The sequence below is a fragment of the Taudactylus pleione genome, unplaced genomic scaffold, assembly GCF_031769625.1.
Source record: "Taudactylus pleione unplaced genomic scaffold, aTauple2 ptg000467l, whole genome shotgun sequence".
NCBI classification, from domain to species: Eukaryota; Metazoa; Chordata; class Amphibia; order Anura; family Myobatrachidae; genus Taudactylus; species Taudactylus pleione.
Genome location: NW_028284869.1, coordinates 428,688 through 443,359, shown reverse-complemented (window position 1 = coordinate 443,359; position 14,672 = coordinate 428,688). Strand labels below are relative to the sequence as shown.

The 14,672-nt window shown below is 33.6% G+C and overlaps 6 non-coding genes across 6 annotated transcripts; all 6 read right to left on the bottom strand.

The window, feature by feature from the left end:
• Nucleotides 1–1,826: 1,826 nt before the first annotated feature.
• On the bottom strand, nt 1,827–1,898 carry TRNAG-UCC (transfer RNA glycine (anticodon UCC)). Its single transcript has one exon. It is a non-coding gene; the product is annotated as a tRNA-Gly (tRNA).
• Nucleotides 1,899–2,546: 648 nt separating this feature from the next.
• On the bottom strand, nt 2,547–2,618 carry TRNAG-UCC (transfer RNA glycine (anticodon UCC)). Its single transcript has one exon. It is a non-coding gene; the product is annotated as a tRNA-Gly (tRNA).
• Nucleotides 2,619–5,955: 3,337 nt separating this feature from the next.
• On the bottom strand, nt 5,956–6,027 carry TRNAG-UCC (transfer RNA glycine (anticodon UCC)). The gene has a single exon. It is a non-coding gene; the product is annotated as a tRNA-Gly (tRNA).
• Nucleotides 6,028–7,094: 1,067 nt separating this feature from the next.
• Nucleotides 7,095–7,166, bottom strand: TRNAG-UCC (transfer RNA glycine (anticodon UCC)). Its single transcript has one exon. It is a non-coding gene; the product is annotated as a tRNA-Gly (tRNA).
• A 3,341-nt stretch (nt 7,167–10,507) lies between these two features.
• TRNAG-UCC (transfer RNA glycine (anticodon UCC)) lies at nt 10,508–10,579 on the bottom strand. Its single transcript has one exon. It is a non-coding gene; the product is annotated as a tRNA-Gly (tRNA).
• Nucleotides 10,580–12,766: 2,187 nt separating this feature from the next.
• TRNAG-UCC (transfer RNA glycine (anticodon UCC)) lies at nt 12,767–12,838 on the bottom strand. The gene has a single exon. It is a non-coding gene; the product is annotated as a tRNA-Gly (tRNA).
• Nucleotides 12,839–14,672: the final 1,834 nt, after the last annotated feature.

Genomic DNA, 14,672 nt, shown 5'->3' with positions numbered 1-14,672 from the left:
ACATACCAAGAAAGCTTCCCATTTGTTGAAAGGGCATTTCTTGGTCAGTGTATTCCTGATTTCTTCAAAACAAGAAACATTCTCTAAGGAGCTTATGATCTTAAAAAATGAAAAGAATACACTGTTAATCCAGTAATTGACTGCAATGCACTTCTTTTGATGATGGAAAATATTAATACAATGCACAAAATAGGTTTAAAATGTATATGAATAAATAAACATGATGTCCACTGAAGTCCACTTTTTGGCACTTTTGGAAAAGAGAATTTGAATCAAATGTTAAAGCAGATAATAGGAAAATATATTTAATAGCCTAATTTACATAAGACTATTCAGAGTTGGATATTTTTAAGATGCCATAAATCTAGTATTCTGTGAATGACAAAGCCATGACTCTGTCCATACCCCATAAGTGCTACACATACCAACAAAGCTTCCCATTTGTTGAAAGGGCATTTCTTGGTCAGTGTATTCCTGATTTCTTCAAAACAAGAAACATTCTCTAAGGAGCTTATGATCTTAAAAAATGAAAAGAATACACAAGAAAAATCATGCTTTGGCCAGTGCGACACATACCAACAAAGCTTTCCGTTTTTTGAAAGGGCATTTCTTGGTCAGTGTATTCCTAATTCCTTCAAAACAAGAATAATTCTCTAAGGAGTTTATGATCTTAAAAATTGAATACAAACTATGCGTTGGCCGGGAATCGAACCCGGGTCAACTGCTTGGAAGGCAGCTATGCTCACCACTATACCACGCTTCCTGGTTTTCAAAAGGGCATTTGTTAGTCAAATCTGTAAGCCACAACACCTGATTGTATGATTTCAATGCTCTACACTGTTAATCCATTAATTGACTGCAATGCACTTCTTTTGATGATGGAAAATATTAATACAATGCACAAATTAGGTTAAAAATGCAAATGAATAAATAAACATGATGTCCACTGAAGTCCACTTTTTGGCACTTTTGGAAAAGAGAATTTGAATCAAATGTTAAAGCAGATAATAGGAAAATATATTTAATAGCCTAATTTACATAAGACTATTTAGAGTTGGATATTTTTAAGATGCCATAAATCTAGTATTCTGTGAATGACAAAGCCATGACTCTGTCCATACCCCATAAGTGCTACACATACCAAGAAAGCTTCCCATTTGTTGAAAGGGCATTTCTTGGTCAGTGTATTCCTGATTTCTTCAAAACAAGAAACATTCTCTAAGGAGCTTATGATCTTCAAAAATGAAAAGAATACACTGTTAATCCAGTAATTGACTGCAATGCACTTCTTTTGATGATGGAAAATATTAATACAATGCACAAAATAGGTTTAAAATGTAAATGAATAAATAAACATGATGTCCACTGAAGTCCACTTTTTGGCACTTTTGGAAAAGAGAATTTGAATCAAATGTTAAAGCAGATAATAATAAAATATATTTAATAGCCTAATTTACATAAGACTATTCAGAGTTGGATATTTTTAAGATGCCATAAATCTAGTATTCTGTGAATGACAAAGCCATGACTCTGTCCATACCCCATAAGTGCTACACATACCAAGAAAGCTTCCCATTTGTTGAAAGGGCATTTCTTGGTCAGTGTATTCCTGATTTCTTCAAAACAAGAAACATTCTCTAAGGAGCTTATGATCTTAAAAAATGAAAAGAATACACAAGAAAAATCATGCTTTGGCCAGTGCGACACATACCAACAAAGCTTCCCGTTTTTTGAAAGGGCATTTCTTGGTCAGTGTATTCCTAATTCCTTCAAAACAAGAATAATTCTCTAAGGAGTTTATGATCTTAAAAATTGAATACAAACTATGCGTTGGCCGGGAATCGAACCCGGGTCAACTGCTTGGAAGGCAGCTATGCTCACCACTATACCACCAACGCTTCCTGGTTTTCAAAAGGGCATTTGTTAGTCAAATCTGTAAGCCACAACACCTGATTGTATGATTTCAATGCTCTACACTGTTAATCCATTAATTGACTGCAATGCACTTCTTTTGATGATGGAAAATATTAATACAATGCACAAATTAGGTTAAAAATGCAAATGAATAAATAAACATGATGTCCACTGAAGTCCACTTTTTGGCACTTTTGGAAAAGAGAATTTGAATCAAATGTTAAAGCAGATAATAGGAAAATATATTTAATAGCCTAATTTACATAAGACTATTTAGAGTTGGATATTTTTAAGATGCCATAAATCTAGTATTCTGTGAATGACAAAGCCATGACTCTGTCCATACCCCATAAGTGCTACACATACCAAGAAAGCTTCCCATTTGTTGAAAGGGCATTTCTTGGTCAGTGTATTCCTGATTTCTTCAAAACAAGAAACATTCTCTAAGGAGCTTATGATCTTAAAAAATGAAAAGAATACACAAGAAAAATCATGCTTTGGCCAGTGCGACACATACCAACAAAGCTTCCCGTTTTTTGAAAGGGCATTTCTTGGTCAGTGTATTCCTAATTCCTTCAAAACAAGAATAATTCTCTAAGGAGTTTATGATCTTAAAAATTGAATACAAACTATGCGTTGGCCGGGAATCGAACCCGGGTCAACTGCTTGGAAGGCAGCTATGCTCACCACTATACCACCAACGCTTCCTGGTTTTCAAAAGGGCATTTGTTAGTCAAATCTGTAAGCCACAACACCTGATTGTATGATTTCAATGCTCTACACTGTTAATCCATTAATTGACTGCAATGCACTTCTTTTGATGATGGAAAATATTAATACAATGCACAAATTAGGTTAAAAATGCAAATGAATAAATAAACATGATGTCCACTGAAGTCCACTTTTTGGCACTTTTGGAAAAGAGAATTTGAATCAAATGTTAAAGCAGATAATAGGAAAATATATTTAATAGCCTAATTTACATAAGACTATTTAGAGTTGGATATTTTTAAGATGCCATAAATCTAGTATTCTGTGAATGACAAAGCCATGACTCTGTCCATACCCCATAAGTGCTACACATACCAAGAAAGCTTCCCATTTGTTGAAAGGGCATTTCTTGGTCAGTGTATTCCTGATTTCTTCAAAACAAGAAACATTCTCTAAGGAGCTTATGATCTTAAAAAATGAAAAGAATACACTGTTAATCCAGTAATTGACTGCAATGCACTTCTTTTGATGATGGAAAATATTAATACAATGCACAAAATAGGTTTAAAATGTAAATGAATAAATAAACATGATGTCCACTGAAGTCCACTTTTTGGCACTTTTGGAAAAGAGAATTTGAATCAAATGTTAAAGCAGATAATAGGAAAATATATTTAATAGCCTAATTTACATAAGACTATTCAGAGTTGGATATTTTTAAGATGCCATAAATCTAGTATTCTGTGAATGACAAAGCCATGACTCTGTCCATACCCCATAAGTGCTACACATACCAACAAAGCTTCCCATTTGTTGAAAGGGCATTTCTTGGTCAGTGTATTCCTGATTTCTTCAAAACAAGAAACATTCTCTAAGGAGCTTATGATCTTAAAAAATGAAAAGAATACACAAGAAAAATCATGCTTTGGCCAGTGCGACACATACCAACAAAGCTTTCCGTTTTTTGAAAGGGCATTTCTTGGTCAGTGTATTCCTAATTCCTTCAAAACAAGAATAATTCTCTAAGGAGTTTATGATCTTAAAAATTGAATACAAACTATGCGTTGGCCGGGAATCGAACCCGGGTCAACTGCTTGGAAGGCAGCTATGCTCACCACTATACCACGCTTCCTGGTTTTCAAAAGGGCATTTGTTAGTCAAATCTGTAAGCCACAACACCTGATTGTATGATTTCAATGCTCTACACTGTTAATCCATTAATTGACTGCAATGCACTTCTTTTGATGATGGAAAATATTAATACAATGCACAAATTAGGTTAAAAATGCAAATGAATAAATAAACATGATGTCCACTGAAGTCCACTTTTTGGCACTTTTGGAAAAGAGAATTTGAATCAAATGTTAAAGCAGATAATAGGAAAATATATTTAATAGCCTAATTTACATAAGACTATTTAGAGTTGGATATTTTTAAGATGCCATAAATCTAGTATTCTGTGAATGACAAAGCCATGACTCTGTCCATACCCCATAAGTGCTACACATACCAAGAAAGCTTCCCATTTGTTGAAAGGGCATTTCTTGGTCAGTGTATTCCTGATTTCTTCAAAACAAGAAACATTCTCTAAGGAGCTTATGATCTTAAAAAATGAAAAGAATACACTGTTAATCCAGTAATTGACTGCAATGCACTTCTTTTGATGATGGAAAATATTAATACAATGCACAAAATAGGTTTAAAATGTAAATGAATAAATAAACATGATGTCCACTGAAGTCCACTTTTTGGCACTTTTGGAAAAGAGAATTTGAATCAAATGTTAAAGCAGATAATAGGAAAATATATTTAATAGCCTAATTTACATAAGACTATTCAGAGTTGGATATTTTTAAGATGCCATAAATCTAGTATTCTGTGAATGACAAAGCCATGACTCTGTCCATACCCCATAAGTGCTACACATACCAACAAAGCTTCCCATTTGTTGAAAGGGCATTTCTTGGTCAGTGTATTCCTGATTTCTTCAAAACAAGAAACATTCTCTAAGGAGCTTATGATCTTAAAAAATGAAAAGAATACACAAGAAAAATCATGCTTTGGCCAGTGCGACACATACCAACAAAGCTTTCCGTTTTTTGAAAGGGCATTTCTTGGTCAGTGTATTCCTAATTCCTTCAAAACAAGAATAATTCTCTAAGGAGTTTATGATCTTAAAAATTGAATACAAACTATGCGTTGGCCGGGAATCGAACCCGGGTCAACTGCTTGGAAGGCAGCTATGCTCACCACTATACCACGCTTCCTGGTTTTCAAAAGGGCATTTGTTAGTCAAATCTGTAAGCCACAACACCTGATTGTATGATTTCAATGCTCTACACTGTTAATCCATTAATTGACTGCAATGCACTTCTTTTGATGATGGAAAATATTAATACAATGCACAAATTAGGTTAAAAATGCAAATGAATAAATAAACATGATGTCCACTGAAGTCCACTTTTTGGCACTTTTGGAAAAGAGAATTTGAATCAAATGTTAAAGCAGATAATAGGAAAATATATTTAATAGCCTAATTTACATAAGACTATTTAGAGTTGGATATTTTTAAGATGCCATAAATCTAGTATTCTGTGAATGACAAAGCCATGACTCTGTCCATACCCCATAAGTGCTACACATACCAAGAAAGCTTCCCATTTGTTGAAAGGGCATTTCTTGGTCAGTGTATTCCTGATTTCTTCAAAACAAGAAACATTCTCTAAGGAGCTTATGATCTTCAAAAATGAAAAGAATACACTGTTAATCCAGTAATTGACTGCAATGCACTTCTTTTGATGATGGAAAATATTAATACAATGCACAAAATAGGTTTAAAATGTAAATGAATAAATAAACATGATGTCCACTGAAGTCCACTTTTTGGCACTTTTGGAAAAGAGAATTTGAATCAAATGTTAAAGCAGATAATAATAAAATATATTTAATAGCCTAATTTACATAAGACTATTCAGAGTTGGATATTTTTAAGATGCCATAAATCTAGTATTCTGTGAATGACAAAGCCATGACTCTGTCCATACCCCATAAGTGCTACACATACCAAGAAAGCTTCCCATTTGTTGAAAGGGCATTTCTTGGTCAGTGTATTCCTGATTTCTTCAAAACAAGAAACATTCTCTAAGGAGCTTATGATCTTAAAAAATGAAAAGAATACACAAGAAAAATCATGCTTTGGCCAGTGCGACACATACCAACAAAGCTTCCCGTTTTTTGAAAGGGCATTTCTTGGTCAGTGTATTCCTAATTCCTTCAAAACAAGAATAATTCTCTAAGGAGTTTATGATCTTAAAAATTGAATACAAACTATGCGTTGGCCGGGAATCGAACCCGGGTCAACTGCTTGGAAGGCAGCTATGCTCACCACTATACCACCAACGCTTCCTGGTTTTCAAAAGGGCATTTGTTAGTCAAATCTGTAAGCCACAACACCTGATTGTATGATTTCAATGCTCTACACTGTTAATCCATTAATTGACTGCAATGCACTTCTTTTGATGATGGAAAATATTAATACAATGCACAAATTAGGTTAAAAATGCAAATGAATAAATAAACATGATGTCCACTGAAGTCCACTTTTTGGCACTTTTGGAAAAGAGAATTTGAATCAAATGTTAAAGCAGATAATAGGAAAATATATTTAATAGCCTAATTTACATAAGACTATATAGAGTTGGATATTTTTAAGATGCCATAAATCTAGTATTCTGTGAATGACAAAGCCATGACTCTGTCCATACCCCATAAGTGCTACACATACCAAGAAAGCTTCCCATTTGTTGAAAGGGCATTTCTTGGTCAGTGTATTCCTGATTTCTTCAAAACAAGAAACATTCTCTAAGGAGCTTATGATCTTCAAAAATGAAAAGAATACACTGTTAATCCAGTAATTGACTGCAATGCACTTCTTTTGATGATGGAAAATATTAATACAATGCACAAAATAGGTTTAAAATGTAAATGAATAAATAAACATGATGTCCACTGAAGTCCACTTTTTGGCACTTTTGGAAAAGAGAATTTGAATCAAATGTTAAAGCAGATAATAGTAAAATATATTTAATAGCCTAATTTACATAAGACTATTCAGAGTTGGATATTTTTAAGATGCCATAAATCTAGTATTCTGTGAATGACAAAGCCATGACTCTGTCCATACCCCATAAGTGCTACACATACCAAGAAAGCTTCCCATTTGTTGAAAGGGCATTTCTTGGTCAGTGTATTCCTGATTTCTTCAAAACAAGAAACATTCTCTAAGGAGCTTATGATCTTAAAAAATGAAAAGAATACACAAGAAAAATCATGCTTTGGCCAGTGCGACACATACCAACAAAGCTTCCCGTTTTTTGAAAGGGCATTTCTTGGTCAGTGTATTCCTAATTCCTTCAAAACAAGAATAATTCTCTAAGGAGTTTATGATCTTAAAAATTGAATACAAACTATGCGTTGGCCGGGAATCGAACCCGGGTCAACTGCTTGGAAGGCAGCTATGCTCACCACTATACCACCAACGCTTCCTGGTTTTCAAAAGGGCATTTGTTAGTCAAATCTGTAAGCCACAACACCTGATTGTATGATTTCAATGCTCTACACTGTTAATCCATTAATTGACTGCAATGCACTTCTTTTGATGATGGAAAATATTAATACAATGCACAAATTAGGTTAAAAATGCAAATGAATAAATAAACATGATGTCCACTGAAGTCCACTTTTTGGCACTTTTGGAAAAGAGAATTTGAATCAAATGTTAAAGCAGATAATAGGAAAATATATTTAATAGCCTAATTTACATAAGACTATTTAGAGTTGGATATTTTTAAGATGCCATAAATCTAGTATTCTGTGAATGACAAAGCCATGACTCTGTCCATACCCCATAAGTGCTACACATACCAAGAAAGCTTCCCATTTGTTGAAAGGGCATTTCTTGGTCAGTGTATTCCTGATTTCTTCAAAACAAGAAACATTCTCTAAGGAGCTTATGATCTTAAAAAATGAAAAGAATACACTGTTAATCCAGTAATTGACTGCAATGCACTTCTTTTGATGATGGAAAATATTAATACAATGCACAAAATAGGTTTAAAATGTAAATGAATAAATAAACATGATGTCCACTGAAGTCCACTTTTTGGCACTTTTGGAAAAGAGAATTTGAATCAAATGTTAAAGCAGATAATAGGAAAATATATTTAATAGCCTAATTTACATAAGACTATTCAGAGTTGGATATTTTTAAGATGCCATAAATCTAGTATTCTGTGAATGACAAAGCCATGACTCTGTCCATACCCCATAAGTGCTACACATACCAACAAAGCTTCCCATTTGTTGAAAGGGCATTTCTTGGTCAGTGTATTCCTGATTTCTTCAAAACAAGAAACATTCTCTAAGGAGCTTATGATCTTAAAAAATGAAAAGAATACACAAGAAAAATCATGCTTTGGCCAGTGCGACACATACCAACAAAGCTTTCCGTTTTTTGAAAGGGCATTTCTTGGTCAGTGTATTCCTAATTCCTTCAAAACAAGAATAATTCTCTAAGGAGTTTATGATCTTAAAAATTGAATACAAACTATGCGTTGGCCGGGAATCGAACCCGGGTCAACTGCTTGGAAGGCAGCTATGCTCACCACTATACCACGCTTCCTGGTTTTCAAAAGGGCATTTGTTAGTCAAATCTGTAAGCCACAACACCTGATTGTATGATTTCAATGCTCTACACTGTTAATCCATTAATTGACTGCAATGCACTTCTTTTGATGATGGAAAATATTAATACAATGCACAAATTAGGTTAAAAATGCAAATGAATAAATAAACATGATGTCCACTGAAGTCCACTTTTTGGCACTTTTGGAAAAGAGAATTTGAATCAAATGTTAAAGCAGATAATAGGAAAATATATTTAATAGCCTAATTTACATAAGACTATTTAGAGTTGGATATTTTTAAGATGCCATAAATCTAGTATTCTGTGAATGACAAAGCCATGACTCTGTCCATACCCCATAAGTGCTACACATACCAAGAAAGCTTCCCATTTGTTGAAAGGGCATTTCTTGGTCAGTGTATTCCTGATTTCTTCAAAACAAGAAACATTCTCTAAGGAGCTTATGATCTTCAAAAATGAAAAGAATACACTGTTAATCCAGTAATTGACTGCAATGCACTTCTTTTGATGATGGAAAATATTAATACAATGCACAAAATAGGTTTAAAATGTAAATGAATAAATAAACATGATGTCCACTGAAGTCCACTTTTTGGCACTTTTGGAAAAGAGAATTTGAATCAAATGTTAAAGCAGATAATAATAAAATATATTTAATAGCCTAATTTACATAAGACTATTCAGAGTTGGATATTTTTAAGATGCCATAAATCTAGTATTCTGTGAATGACAAAGCCATGACTCTGTCCATACCCCATAAGTGCTACACATACCAAGAAAGCTTCCCATTTGTTGAAAGGGCATTTCTTGGTCAGTGTATTCCTGATTTCTTCAAAACAAGAAACATTCTCTAAGGAGCTTATGATCTTAAAAAATGAAAAGAATACACAAGAAAAATCATGCTTTGGCCAGTGCGACACATACCAACAAAGCTTCCCGTTTTTTGAAAGGGCATTTCTTGGTCAGTGTATTCCTAATTCCTTCAAAACAAGAATAATTCTCTAAGGAGTTTATGATCTTAAAAATTGAATACAAACTATGCGTTGGCCGGGAATCGAACCCGGGTCAACTGCTTGGAAGGCAGCTATGCTCACCACTATTCCACCAACGCTTCCTGGTTTTCAAAAGGGCATTTGTTAGTCAAATCTGTAAGCCACAACACCTGATTGTATGATTTCAATGCTCTACACTGTTAATCCATTAATTGACTGCAATGCACTTCTTTTGATGATGGAAAATATTAATACAATGCACAAATTAGGTTAAAAATGCAAATGAATAAATAACCATGATGTCCACTGAAGTCCACTTTTTGGCACTTTTGGAAAAGAGAATTTGAATCAAATGTTAAAGCAGATAATAGGAAAATATATTTAATAGCCTAATTTACATAAGACTATTTAGAGTTGGATATTTTTAAGATGCCATAAATCTAGTATTCTGTGAATGACAAAGCCATGACTCTGTCCATACCCCATAAGTGCTACACATACCAAGAAAGCTTCCCATTTGTTGAAAGGGCATTTCTTGGTCAGTGTATTCCTGATTTCTTCAAAACAAGAAACATTCTCTAAGGAGCTTATGATCTTAAAAAATGAAAAGAATACACTGTTAATCCAGTAATTGACTGCAATGCACTTCTTTTGATGATGGAAAATATTAATACAATGCACAAAATAGGTTTAAAATGTAAATGAATAAATAAACATGATGTCCACTGAAGTCCACTTTTTGGCACTTTTGGAAAAGAGAATTTGAATCAAATGTTAAAGCAGATAATAGGAAAATATATTTAATAGCCTAATTTACATAAGACTATTCAGAGTTGGATATTTTTAAGATGCCATAAATCTAGTATTCTGTGAATGACAAAGCCATGACTCTGTCCATACCCCATAAGTGCTACACATACCAACAAAGCTTCCCATTTGTTGAAAGGGCATTTCTTGGTCAGTGTATTCCTGATTTCTTCAAAACAAGAAACATTCTCTAAGGAGCTTATGATCTTAAAAAATGAAAAGAATACACAAGAAAAATCATGCTTTGGCCAGTGCGACACATACCAACAAAGCTTCCCGTTTTTTGAAAGGGCATTTCTTGGTCAGTGTATTCCTAATTCCTTCAAAACAAGAATAATTCTCTAAGGAGTTTATGATCTTAAAAATTGAATACAAACTATGCGTTGGCCGGGAATCGAACCCGGGTCAACTGCTTGGAAGGCAGCTATGCTCACCACTATACCACCAACGCTTCCTGGTTTTCAAAAGGGCATTTGTTAGTCAAATCTGTAAGCCACAACACCTGATTGTATGATTTCAATGCTCTACACTGTTAATCCATTAATTGACTGCAATGCACTTCTTTTGATGATGGAAAATATTAATACAATGCACAAATTAGGTTAAAAATGCAAATGAATAAATAAACATGATGTCCACTGAAGTCCACTTTTTGGCACTTTTGGAAAAGAGAATTTGAATCAAATGTTAAAGCAGATAATAGGAAAATATATTTAATAGCCTAATTTACATAAGACTATTTAGAGTTGGATATTTTTAAGATGCCATAAATCTAGTATTCTGTGAATGACAAAGCCATGACTCTGTCCATACCCCATAAGTGCTACACATACCAAGAAAGCTTCCCATTTGTTGAAAGGGCATTTCTTGGTCAGTGTATTCCTGATTTCTTCAAAACAAGAAACATTCTCTAAGGAGCTTATGATCTTAAAAAATGAAAAGAATACACTGTTAATCCAGTAATTGACTGCAATGCACTTCTTTTGATGATGGAAAATATTAATACAATGCACAAAATAGGTTTAAAATGTAAATGAATAAATAAACATGATGTCCACTGAAGTCCACTTTTTGGCACTTTTGGAAAAGAGAATTTGAATCAAATGTTAAAGCAGATAATAGGAAAATATATTTAATAGCCTAATTTACATAAGACTATTCAGAGTTGGATATTTTTAAGATGCCATAAATCTAGTATTCTGTGAATGACAAAGCCATGACTCTGTCCATACCCCATAAGTGCTACACATACCAACAAAGCTTCCCATTTGTTGAAAGGGCATTTCTTGGTCAGTGTATTCCTGATTTCTTCAAAACAAGAAACATTCTCTAAGGAGCTTATGATCTTAAAAAATGAAAAGAATACACAAGAAAAATCATGCTTTGGCCAGTGCGACACATACCAACAAAGCTTTCCGTTTTTTGAAAGGGCATTTCTTGGTCAGTGTATTCCTAATTCCTTCAAAACAAGAATAATTCTCTAAGGAGTTTATGATCTTAAAAATTGAATACAAACTATGCGTTGGCCGGGAATCGAACCCGGGCTATGCTCACCACTATACCACCAACGCTTCCTGGTTTTCAAAAGGGCATTTGTTAGTCAAATATGTAAGCCACAACACCTGATTGTATGATTTCAATGCTCTACACTGTTAATCCATTAATTGACTGCAATGCACTTCTTTTGATGATGGAAAATATTAATACAATGCACAAATTAGGTTAAAAATGCAAATGAATAAATAAACATGATGTCCACTGAAGTCCACTTTTTGGCACTTTTGGAAAAGAGAATTTGAATCAAATGTTAAAGCAGATAATAGGAAAATATATTTAATAGCCTAATTTACATAAGACTATTTAGAGTTGGATATTTTTAAGATGCCATAAATCTAGTATTCTGTGAATGACAAAGCCATGACTCTGTCCATACCCCATAAGTGCTACACATACCAAGAAAGCTTCCCATTTGTTGAAAGGGCATTTCTTGGTCAGTGTATTCCTGATTTCTTCAAAACAAGAAACATTCTCTAAGGAGCTTATGATCTTAAAAAATGAAAAGAATACACTGTTAATCCAGTAATTGACTGCAATGCACTTCTTTTGATGATGGAAAATATTAATACAATGCACAAAATAGGTTTAAAATGTAAATGAATAAATAAACATGATGTCCACTGAAGTCCACTTTTTGGCACTTTTGGAAAAGAGAATTTGAATCAAATGTTAAAGCAGATAATAGGAAAATATATTTAATAGCCTAATTTACATAAGACTATTCAGAGTTGGATATTTTTAAGATGCCATAAATCTAGTATTCTGTGAATGACAAAGCCATGACTCTGTCCATACCCCATAAGTGCTACACATACCAAGAAAGCTTCCCATTTGTTGAAAGGGCATTTCTTGGTCAGTGTATTCCTGATTTCTTCAAAACAAGAAACATTCTCTAAGGAGCTTATGATCTTAAAAAATGAAAAGAATACACAAGAAAAATCATGCTTTGGCCAGTGCGACACATACCAACAAAGCTTCCCGTTTTTTGAAAGGGCATTTCTTGGTCAGTGTATTCCTAATTCCTTCAAAACAAGAATAATTCTCTAAGGAGTTTATGATCTTAAAAATTGAATACAAACTATGCGTTGGCCGGGAATCGAACCCGGGTCAACTGCTTGGAAGGCAGCTATGCTCACCACTATACCACCAACGCTTCCTGGTTTTCAAAAGGGCATTTGTTAGTCAAATCTGTAAGCCACAACACCTGATTGTATGATTTCAATGCTCTACACTGTTAATCCATTAATTGACTGCAATGCACTTCTTTTGATGATGGAAAATATTAATACAATGCACAAATTAGGTTAAAAATGCAAATGAATAAATAAACATGATGTCCACTGAAGTCCACTTTTTGGCACTTTTGGAAAAGAGAATTTGAATCAAATGTTAAAGCAGATAATAGGAAAATATATTTAATAGCCTAATTTACATAAGACTATTTAGAGTTGGATATTTTTAAGATGCCATAAATCTAGTATTCTGTGAATGACAAAGCCATGACTCTGTCCATACCCCATAAGTGCTACACATACCAAGAAAGCTTCCCATTTGTTGAAAGGGCATTTCTTGGTCAGTGTATTCCTGATTTCTTCAAAACAAGAAACATTCTCTAAGGAGCTTATGATCTTAAAAAATGAAAAGAATACACTGTTAATCCAGTAATTGACTGCAATGCACTTCTTTTGATGATGGAAAATATTAATACAATGCACAAAATAGGTTTAAAATGTAAATGAATAAATAAACATGATGTCCACTGAAGTCCACTTTTTGGCACTTTTGGAAAAGAGAATTTGAATCAAATGTTAAAGCAGATAATAGGAAAATATATTTAATAGCCTAATTTACATAAGACTATTCAGAGTTGGATATTTTTAAGATGCCATAAATCTAGTATTCTGTGAATGACAAAGCCATGACTCTGTCCATACCCCATAAGTGCTACACATACCAACAAAGCTTCCCATTTGTTGAAAGGGCATTTCTTGGTCAGTGTATTCCTGATTTCTTCAAAACAAGAAACATTCTCTAAGGAGCTTATGATCTTAAAAAATGAAAAGAATACACAAGAAAAATCATGCTTTGGCCAGTGCGACACATACCAACAAAGCTTTCCGTTTTTTGAAAGGGCATTTCTTGGTCAGTGTATTCCTAATTCCTTCAAAACAAGAATAATTCTCTAAGGAGTTTATGATCTTAAAAATTGAATACAAACTATGCGTTGGCCGGGAATCGAACCCGGGTCAACTGCTTGGAAGGCAGCTATGCTCACCACTATACCACGCTTCCTGGTTTTCAAAAGGGCATTTGTTAGTCAAATCTGTAAGCCACAACACCTGATTGTATGATTTCAATGCTCTACACTGTTAATCCATTAATTGACTGCAATGCACTTCTTTTGATGATGGAAAATATTAATACAATGCACAAATTAGGTTAAAAATGCAAATGAATAAATAAACATGATGTCCACTGAAGTCCACTTTTTGGCACTTTTGGAAAAGAGAATTTGAATCAAATGTTAAAGCAGATAATAGGAAAATATATTTAATAGCCTAATTTACATAAGACTATTTAGAGTTGGATATTTTTAAGATGCCATAAATCTAGTATTCTGTGAATGACAAAGCCATGACTCTGTCCATACCCCATAAGTGCTACACATACCAAGAAAGCTTCCCATTTGTTGAAAGGGCATTTCTTGGTCAGTGTATTCCTGATTTCTTCAAAACAAGAAACATTCTCTAAGGAGCTTATGATCTTCAAAAATGAAAAGAATACACTGTTAATCCAGTAATTGACTGCAATGCACTTCTTTTGATGATGGAAAATATTAATACAATGCACAAAATAGGTTTAAAATGTAAATGAATAAATAAACATGATGTCCACTGAAGTCCACTTTTTGGCACTTTTGGAAAAGAGAATTTGAATCAAATGTTAAAGCAGATAATAATAAAATATATTTAATAGCCTAATTTACA